The following is an 11,633-nucleotide window of genomic DNA, read 5'->3' as shown; positions in this document are numbered from 1 at the left end:
TAACATAATACTCACTGAAAATTATCAATGTGTCTTTCTGCTTTAACCAGAGTTTGATATAACGAAAGAAAACTGCCAGTCCCGTGAATTTTCTTATTATGGGAATCGCCAGTACACTGCACTTTGAAATTTATGTGCAGATCAATCATGCAATAATAAAATTGTTATATGAATATTATGCCGCTGATTGCTCCTAGAATACTACATGTATAAGTACATTCAAGAAAGCCATTACCTATTTGACATAGATGCCTTTATGTAGATTGCAATGAAATAATGAAATAAATTATTTTGTGGTTCACTGTATCTGAAATAATGTATTCACCAGCATATTGACAACTTTTTTTTTCTTTTTTTTTTTTTTGGTTGGAACACCAAAATTCCAATGAAGTGTGATATCCCCATGCTGTGTGACATTTCATGATTACGGTATAAGACTTTTCATATGATATGTAGTGTTCTTCATGGAGATGACTGTATACTGTAGGTAATGAAAGCATGTGGGTACCAATACAGTGTATAAAGTACATGTACTAGTATACAATGTACACTTATCATGCAATCTGACACAGTAGGGATTGTTGCAAAGGTGTGTGAAAACCTGTGGGTGCCATTTATGCTCTGGCAAATTCAGAAATACAATGTATTAATTGTGTGGGTGTGTGTGTGTGTGTGTGTGTGTGTGCCTGTATATTATTTTCCTTATTACTTCCGCCAAAGGCGGTTTGTTTGTTTGTTTGTTGGTTTGTTTGTCCATGTGCAAAATAACTCTACTCAAAAAGTTGTGAACGGATTTGGATGAAACTTTCAGGAAAGGCTGAGAATGACACGGAACAGGTGATTAAATTTTGGAAGTGATCCGGGAATTTTTATGGATTTTATGAAGGATTTTCGATATTTTGGCCGGTAGGGTCAATGAACTTGGGAGTTCCATACCTGCCAACATTTCAAGATGAAATATCTTACTTGTGGATTGCTTCAGAACCTTGTAGATGTAGATGCCGTAGCTCTCCTTCCTCTTCCTATATATGCAAACTGAAGTTAAAAATCTTACTTTTGGTCAAATCTTCAGAAAATACACATGAAAGGTATATCTAAATATTTTTTTAAAATCTGATTTCTCTGACAGAAAATCTGATTTTGCTATTTTTAACGTAAAAAATCTTACTGAATCTGATAAAATCTTACCAGTTGGCAAGTATGGAGTTCAAGCAGCATATTCTTGAAGTTTTCATATGCAGACTAGAGTGTTTGCTCTAGTTTCTGGTCCAAGGTGAGGTGTGCCGCGCAGCTGGCATTGATGACATAACAAAAGCCTTCTATTTTGGGAGATCGGGCGATTTTCAGGATACTATGGGTAGAAATCCCTGATCTCTACAGAAGAACAAGATCAGTGGTTGAAATGAGCTGCTTGGTGGAGGTCTGCGCTCTCAGAGTGCTTCTCTAGTTCATATTGTACAGTGTATTATGTGTTTTAGCATGCAAATTATGACAAGGCAGTGTCTTAATAGATGTTATAAAGCAAGAATGAAGCGTTACTTCTTGGGAGTTTTTTCCAACATGTATTGAAGGCAATGCTAAAATACTTTGTGTCATAGTGTACTCTTGTTATAACGAGCACAATTATAACATAATACTCACTGAAAATTATCAATGTGTCTTTCTGCTTTAACCAGAGTTTGATATAACGAAAGAAAACTGCCAGTCCCGTGAATTTTCTTATTATGGGAATCGCCAGTACACTGCACTTTGAAATTTATGTGCAGATCAATCATGCAATAATAAAATTGTTATATGAATATTATGCCGCTGATTGCTCCTAGAATACTACATGTATAAGTACATTCAAGAAAGCCATTACCTATTTGACATAGATGCCTTTATGTAGATTGCAATGAAATAATGAAATAAATTATTTTGTGGTTCACTGTATCTGAAATAATGTATTCACCAGCATATTGACAACTTTTTTTTTCTTTTTTTTTTTTTGGTTGGAACACCAAAATTCCAATGAAGTGTGATATCCCCATGCTGTGTGACATTTCATGATTACGGTATAAGACTTTTCATATGATATGTAGTGTTCTTCATGGAGATGACTGTATACTGTAGGTAATGAAAGCATGTGGGTACCAATACAGTGTATAAAGTACATGTACTAGTATACAATGTACACTTATCATGCAATCTGACACAGTAGGGATTGTTGCAAAGGTGTGTGAAAACCTGTGGGTGCCATTTATGCTCTGGCAAATTCAGTTCAGTTCAGTTCAGTTCAGTTTTTATTTCTGCATTTCAAAATCAATACAAATCCACAAATCAACAAAATACTTACATAGTCATTTACACAGCTAATATTCGTAACGTTTGGATCTTACATACATTTTTTTTTTTTTTCAAGAACGAATATCATATATGAAAGGAAGCAATAGGAAATGATAAAAATGAAATGCAGGGGACCATCATCATAAGCTAAGCTTGACGAGGAAGATGGCCCCAGGTAAAGAGATACATAAAGAAAATCTTGCCACTCACTGAGTGGGGGGGTAATTGTGCAAAGGGCACAACGAAGAGATACATAAAGAAAATCTTGCCACTCACTGAGTGGGAAGTAAATTGTGCGAAGGGCGTGCGGTGCAGTGCGGTGTGCATTGTGTTGGGATGAATCTTGGTTTGTACGTTGAGTGTTATTTTGTGTATCAGTGTGATGAGGTGAATATTACTTCAGTTATGGCCGTGAACTCATTGTTTAGGGTGTTTGTTGACCAGGTGGTATGAATATTTTTATGTGTCAGAAGTATACTGGATTATGAGGGTGTTTTTTAGTTCTCGTTTAAAAATGTTCAACGACGTACGTTGTTTTAAATTAGGGGGTAAAGAATTCCAAATATCTGGTCCATTGTGCTTTAAAGATTTTTGAGCTAAAATGATTCTGGGGTTTTCGAGATGGTAATCGGACGACTGACGTGTTGGATATGAATGAACGGTGAAATTTGGAGTAAAGAAGCCATCAAAAATTTTTGGAAGACAATTAAATGTATATTTATACATAAAAACAGCAGTTTGAAAGGTGTGAAGATCCTCAATTTTCAATGTTTTTAGTTGATGAAATAGGGGATTGGATGGGGATAAGTAACGGGAATTGGTAATCAAACGTACAGCACGTTTTTGGAGAGTAAGAATTGGATTAATTTTAGTTGAGCCACAGTTTCCCCAAACGATATTGCAGTATGTGATATGTGGTAAGATTAATGCATTGTATAGAATAGTCAGGGAATTTTGAGAAATGAAGTTTTTCAGTCGATATAAAATTCCTACAGTTCTTGAGACGGACGTGTGGATATTATGAATGTGATCGTTCCAAGTTAAACTCGAGTCAATTGTGATTCCTAAAAATTTAGTAGATCTTACTTCAGTTAAAGATAATCCATCAATATTGATATTATAACTGCTGTTAATGTTCTGTGAAGCAGTAGGTTTGAAACGTATAAAATTTGTTTTAGAGACATTAAGGGATAATTTATTACATATAAACCATCGGGAGACTTTGTCTATTTCCGTGTTCAGAGTATTAAACAGTGTTTCGAGGTTCTCATGGGAGTAAAAAATATTAGTATCATCCGCAAAAAGTATAAATTTAAGAGTTTTTGATGTATTTATTATATCATTAATATATACAAGGAACAGTAGGGGGCCAAGAATTGATCCCTGGGGAACACCACATACAATATTAGAATTCGGAGATTTAGATGACTTAAATAGTACATATTGCTTTCTGTTGGATAAATAATCAATAATCCAAGAAAGTGCTAAACCACGAATACCATATCTTTTTAATTTGTAAATTAATATATCATGATCTATGGTATCAAAAGCCTTTGATAAATCCATGAAAATTCCTATAAAATGTTTTTTATTTGCAAAAGATTCAGTAATCTTATCTAACAATTGAATTATAGCTAAATCGGTGGAATGGCCCTTTCTAAATCCAAACTGATTAGGTATAAGTAGGTCATTTACATGAAGAAAAATGTACAGGCGTTTATGAATAATTTTTTCCAGAATTTTAGAAATACTAGGTAATAACGATATTGGTCTATAATTTGTTAAAAGAGAAGGGTCGTCTTTTCTTTTGAAAATTGGAACTACTTTCGCAATTTTTAATGAGTTCGGGCATATTCCAGAAGACAGTGAAAGATTGAAAATGTAAGATAAAGGTGTGGTTATTTGTTTGATGATTTTCTTCAGTATATAAACACTTATTTCATCATGGCCACTAGATCTACTTGGCTTTAATCTGTTAACAATCTCCAGTATTTCTTCCTCATCTGTTGGGGTAAAGAAAAGGGATTTGTCGCAGTTTGGTGGAAGAAATTCAGTAAAGTTTGAATGAACATGTTTGTTTTTTATTTTTGAAGCTAATTGGGGGCCAATATTTACGAAGTATGAGTTAAAAGCATCAGATATTTCATCAGGGTTTATGAGTTCTTTGTTGTCATTATAAAAAACGGACGATGTTTCCTTATTATTTTTACCTGTTATTTCATATATAGTTTCCCATAAACCATTTACGTTATCCTTTTGATTATCAAACTTATCGGAATAATACATTTTACGAGAAATACGAATCAAATTACTGAGTATATTTCTATACTTTTTGTAATCTGTAAAATGTTTTGTATTGTGGGTAGTAATCGCCAGTTTATACAATTTATTACGGGTTTTTATTGAATTGATGATTCCCTTTGTAATCCAGGGATGTTTGTTCTTTCTGCGTGTTTTTTTCTTAACTAAAGGAATGTTTTTTCGATAATAATATAAAAGTTTATCTAAGAAAATATCATAAGCTTTATCGGCGTTATTTTGAAGATACACTTCTTGCCATTCTTCCTTCACTAAATCAAGATTAAGTAATTCGATATTCTCGTCTGATTCTTTTCTGTACATTATCGGCCTGGGTTTTGAAATACTTTTGACGTTTTCAGAATAACGAAGAATAATGAATATCGGTAAATGATCAGATATATCATAATATAAGATACCATTAATGAATTTATTTACAGAAAAGTTATTAGAAAAAATATTATCCAACAAGGTTTTAGATGTTTGGGATATTCTTGTTGGGTTATCAATATGGGAATGGAAAGCATATGAAAAAAGAATAGTTTTTAATTTTACCGCTAAAGTATCTATTTTCGTCATGTCAATATTATAGTCGCCCATAATATAAATTTCCTTATTTTCTTGTGTAATCGTGTTGAGGCATTCATCAAAATTTTCTAAAAACATTTCGGTTTTATGATTTGGTGGCCTGTATATAACACCAATTATCTTATTTTTCATTTTATCATTAATGATTTCCACAAACAGACTTTCACAACCTTCAATATCAATATCAGTTCTTATTTTTACTCGCAATTCGTTATATATATATAGGGCTACCCCTCCCCCTCTACCTCTCTTACGATCAGAGCGAAATATTTTATATCTATCAAGGCTAAACAAATTTGGAGACATGTGCCCTAGCCAAGTTTCAGTTATACCGATTGCGGAAAAGGGAAAATTTTGTAAAGAAAGAAGGAGTAATTCAAATGAATCAAAATTTTTGTTTAAGCTTCTAGCATTCCAGTGGAATAAGCTAAAATCTTTAATGGGGTTATAATTAGTGTCATCATTCCTATTTGTGGAATTGCTACAGGAATTATTAACATGACTTGCAGTGGAATCAAGTGAAGATTGGAACATATTATTGAAATCCGAAATAGTGTAGTATTTACTGTGATTACTTATGATACCCTGGTCAGGATGATCGTTGTTATGAGTCATGAGGATTTGAGTGCAAAGTTGAGAATGGTTGTTCTGGGGCCATGTATTTTGTGTAGTACGTTGCAATGTCTGTGCGTGAATGTAAATGTGAGTGTGTGCATGTGTGGGGGTGTGCAGTGCATGTGCGTTGATAATAACAATAATGATACTGATACATTTTTACGTTATACAATAGAACAAATATTACATCATATAGTCTCGCTAAATTTATGTCTACAAAAGTAAATGGAATCCTCCTCCTAACGTTGGTGAGGTAAATTCGTATGCGTAATATGAAATAACAATGATTATAAAAGAAGACAAGGCGCTTCTATGGTAATAACAGAAATATAATTACTCCAATAATAGCATATGAACGAGGTGTTCTAACAGTTAAGGTAAAAAAAAAATTAGATTGGTTGTTTTACAGAGTCATGCTGACAAGCCCCTTCGAACGTCTATGCATTTACGTAGAGATAGTTTGTGAAGGTGAGACATGAAAGAGGAATGTACATCTGGAGAAAAATTCTTGTGTCAAACTACAATGAAAGGGTTCACAAGTTTACAAGAGTGCAAACGGAACATTCTTGAGTGATTTATAACTGTGCACGGACACAGTCTTGACAAAAATAAAGAATTTTTATGTTATACAATAGAACAAATGTTACATCATGTAGTCTCGCTAAATTTATGTCTACAAAAGTAAATGGAATCCTCAGAAATTCAGAAATACAATGTATTAATTGTGTGGGTGTGTGTGTGTGTGTGTGTGTGTGTGCCTGTATATTATTTTCCGTATTACTTCCGCCAAAGGCGGTTTGTTTGTTTGTTTGTTGGTTTGTTTGTCCATGTGCAAAATAACTCTACTCAAAAAGTTGTGAACGGATTTGGATGAAACTTTCAGGAAAGGCTGAGAATGACACGGAACAGGTGATTAAATTTTGGAAGTGATCCGGGAATTTTTATGGATTTTATGAAGGATTTTCGATATTTTGGCCGGTAGGGTCAATGAACTTGGGAGTTCCATACCTGCCAACATTTCAAGATGAAATATCTTACTTGTGGATTGCTTCAGAACCTTGTAGATGTAGATGCCGTAGCTCTCCTTCCTCTTCCTATATATGCAAACTGAAGTTAAAAATCTTACTTTTGGTCAAATCTTCAGAAAATACACATGAAAGGTATATCTAAATATTTTTTTAAAATCTGATTTCTCTGACAGAAAATCTGATTTTGCTATTTTTAACGTAAAAAATCTTACTGAATCTGATAAAATCTTACCAGTTGGCAAGTATGGAGTTCAAGCAGCATATTCTTGAAGTTTTCATATGCAGACTAGAGTGTTTGCTCTAGTTTCTGGTCCAAGGTGAGGTGTGCCGCGCAGCTGGCATTGATGACATAACAAAAGCCTTCTATTTTGGGAGATCGGGCGATTTTCAGGATACTATGGGTAGAAATCCCTGATCTCTACAGAAGAACAAGATCAGTGGTTGAAATGAGCTGCTTGGTGGAGGTCTGCGCTCTCAGAGTGCTTCTCTAGTTCATATTGTACAGTGTATTATGTGTTTTAGCATGCAAATTATGACAAGGCAGTGAAGAAGCAGGATTACACTAGAAGTTTTGAGATGTTTCAAAGCTGTTTTGAATGAGATAATGAACGTCACTGAGAAATTGTGGGATACCATCAAGTTCAGCATTGTGAATACATACTGATATTAAACTACTTCATAGTTATAATGTCACATCAGGGCCCCGTTCATAAAAAGTTGATGTGATAGCAACTCTTGCTGGGATGACAATTGTCATGGTAACGACAAGAATCCAGCTTCCTGATTGGCTGTTGCTACTGGAAGTTGCCATTCCAGCAAGAGTTGCAATCCTAACATCTTTTATGAAATGGGGCCCTGTATGAAAGACCATTCATTCTAGCTCTACTTCTAATGCAATTGAAAACAATACAGGCTGTCAAAGCACAGGAAAGGATTTACAAGCAGGGCCCAGCCACTTTCCCTGTTCATACTTGCCCTTTTGGAGGCAAGTGAAGTGAAAATATTGGTTGCCTAAAAGCAACTCTTGGTAATCTTATGCTCTTGGTACATGAACATATCAACTTTTCTACCTCAGTATTTGATAGAAGGTGAAGTCACTTTACACTTAGAGAGTCATGTTAGATTTATTGTCAACTGACATTTATTGGACACCTGGGCCCTGTTGCATAAATAACCTGAGAAAAACTCGGGTTAGAGGCGGGTGCCTACCTGAGTTTCATGGTTAGTCAATTTCTCTGGTTAAAAAAACTAAGGTTACGGTCTATCGGCTTTCTTTTATTCAAATAAACTTGGACAAGGATAAAATGCAGAAGTGCTAGTGATTTTCTCAGTTTTATGCTCCGCGCGCAGCTAGCGATCACCGCTACGCGCTGTCTAAATGTACCATGTACAATGTACTGTACATGACAGTATCGCGCTGTATGCTGTCGCTGCCACACAAACATGTAGTATAACGAGTAGCGGTATGTCCGCTAGCGAGCCTGCTAGTGCTACAAGCTTCCCGATAGCCAATCTGGTTCTAATAAGTTTTCGGAAATATTAAGTTATGAGTTATAGGGATTCATCTGTGATTCTGGTGCAATACGGCCTTATGGAAGCTGAGATATCGACATGGATACGAAAGTGCAAACGCCCTACACATCTACAGGCACAGGAAGTACAAAAAGGGTGGTCGATATGTAGTAGGGCTACCATACCTGTAGGACCTATGTAGATCTAACTCAACTGTTTAATACGGCTACATCTAACCGTTAACCTCGGGGGGCTCCTTCACACAGATTTGCAACGTTAGCTTCGTTCGCGCTGGTCGCAGTGAGTTTGTACTAACGGTTACATCTAGTCTATGCCTGAGTCTATGTTACAGCTACTTGCAGTAGATCTTCCTCTAATACTATTGAATCTACCTCTTTGGTGCTACCTTCATTCACGTATCTAGGGCTCTAAAGTCAGGCCTTCTAGAATTTAGAACTAGATTGTTCCAGAGTCTAACGTTATATCTAGTTCTAGTATAGGCTACGTCTAAGTGTCTAATGAGTAGATTCTAACTAGGAAGTAAGAACCTAGCTGGATCTAACGTCAGATCGATTAGTACATTGATAAAGCCTAAAGGTGATACTGTAGATAGAACTAATTTATAATAAGAGAACTAGATCTAACTGTTAGGCCTAGATCTATAGGAGAGTCTACTAACTGTTCTACTGCGTTTCTGACTCCTGCACCGAAATCTTCCCAGAAATGAATGAACAAACAGTGCGCAGTAGTTCTAGTCCAATTCCAAACTGAATTGTTTCCAGAATGGTAGCCTTGGTAGCTCTGAGTCTAGGTGGGGCTAACCAGAGAAATTTAGATTTAACCTTTGGTCAGAGAGCTAAGGTTAAATAACCTGAGTTTCTTGAACATTAACCCGAGAAAAAAAAACTATGGTTAAGCTTTATGCAATAGAAAAACTCTGGTTAAAAATTCTTAACCAGAGTTTCTGGATTTAACCATGAAAAAAACTCTGGTTAAGGCTTTATGCAACAGGGCCCTGGCAGTATGAAACTCACCATAGGAATTTTTTCCCATGGACCATTTACACATTCTTACAGAGGTGTAGAGCAGAAGTACATGTACAGTAGCTGTAATTCCAAAATATTATCTTTATACCATCAATTCACATGAAAGTGTTCAGGATTGTCTTTTTTAAAGCTATTTTTGTTTTTAACTGGTAACTCTTGCAATTGATGAGTGCATTAAATTTCACTTTTGCTGAAATAAATCGTGTTTCTGGTTTATTTGTCAGTGTGTGTAAAGGTTGCTCTCCTTCATGAGAAGATATTAGAGCATGAACTACAGCACAATTGTACATAGAAAAAGTGCCATTTATTTCTTCCAAATCAAGAAACGTCGTGTAATCTAGTCAATGACAATATTACACTATATCATCGTTACGCATGTACATGTACAGTGTACAGAGAAATTTCCTTACAAATATACAGTGCATTCCCATTATAATGAACACAGTTAAAACAAAATTGCAGTTACAATGAAGTAAAAATTCAGGCCACAATATTATCCTTTCTATTTATTTCTATTGTTTATTTGTTCAGTTATAACAAAATTTCGATACATCAAAAGAAAACTGCCAGTCCCGAGGACTCTTGTGATAACAGGATTCCACTGTAATGACATAACAAACTCTCATAAACAGTAACTAATTTTGCACCAAATTTCAAAGTTCCTTTGAACACTATTTGGATTACATGCATTTCAGACTCCACAAACATCATAAAAAACAAATGACCTCACAGGTTCCAAGGAGTTTGTGCACTTTGTATAGGAAGATAAGTGTATAGTCACTTCTCTTTTTCATCAACATTCAAATTTTATCATTTCAAGACACTCACAACAGGGGCAGTTTTGTTAGGTGAAATTGCACAAAATTGCTATAAAACATAGAAATGACAAAGAAATCTCGTATATATCACATACATGTATGTACATTGTAGACCTTGTTCCTCACAAAGGAGTTTGCATGTGAATAACAGTAGATTACAATATTGTAGCTGCAGCAACGATGAAGGAATCTTGGGAGCTAATTAGCCATTACTTCATACACCTGGAATAAATGATATCAAATAAATTCATATTGTAATTGAACTACACTGTACAATTTATATGCAATTGCATGAATCGATGGACAGATGGATCCTGCCACAAAAAACAAAACAAAAAACATACGTGTATGTCCATATGGTAGACAATAAAAAAGATGGACCTAAAACATCGTAACAAAGTTTTAATGTTAGGATTACCGACCGACCTGCAGCAATAATTCCATATGTAAATAAAATTATCAAAATTCTCATAACTCTCTAGGCACATTCGCTAAGAATTACCATTTTCCAAAGATTGCGTACTTGCACCTGGTAAGCCCTACCCAGTTGATTGCATTCATATAAAATGGAAGACATTGACAATGTGCACAGTGTGCATATTTGTGGCTGTGCTAGAAATAATTCACAAACTTACAGTCGCCTGATGATTTACATGTTGAGTTTTTTAGTCTTCTAGCAGCACATGACTGAACTGTGATGTACAAGAATAGCCATGGATAGCCAAGGTTGGTTAACCCGTTGAGGACGTTTTGATTTTGCTACAACACGCATTTCCAATAGAGGCTTGCCCGAGTATACTCGGGACTCGTTCTCAACGGGTTAAGATTATTGCTATACATAGCCTACAATGTATTTCAGATTAATACATATGTATAAAAGCAATGAATGATTCTGGTTCAACATGTATTTACATTGTCACATGAGTTGGCCACAGTCCAAGAACCCCGTCATTCCTAGGTAGCTACTCTCATTGGCATAACAATGATAAAGATTCCATTGATATGGTAAACATGGGCAACATGGTACATGTATGACATACATAGCTTTGCTTTCAAACCCATAACATTTTTTTGCACTATTCTGGCTACCATTTTTTTTTCTCCACACCTACATCACTTTTTCCACAAGTACTGTAAAACCAGAAATTTTCGCATGCATGACACTTTCGTGAGTGTCGCGAGGAGCCAAGATTCATGAAAGTAAAATGCATGCGAAAGCTCCTGTCTGCACAATGTATTTAAAGGGATCGTATAGTTTTGGTTGAGACCTAATTTCAGGTTTCTAACTTTTCTTGGTGAGATAATGAGAAACCTTTTATGAAATATGAAAGAGCATGTAATTCCATGAGGAATTCAACGTTTATTTGATGAAAATTGGTTTTGAAATGGCTGAGGTATCCAAA

Source organism: Diadema setosum, chromosome 21, assembly GCF_964275005.1.
Source record: "Diadema setosum chromosome 21, eeDiaSeto1, whole genome shotgun sequence".
NCBI lineage: Eukaryota > Metazoa > Echinodermata > Echinoidea > Diadematoida > Diadematidae > Diadema > Diadema setosum.
The sequence above is the reverse complement of the archived record's forward strand: the minus strand, read 5'-3'. Positions refer to the sequence as shown.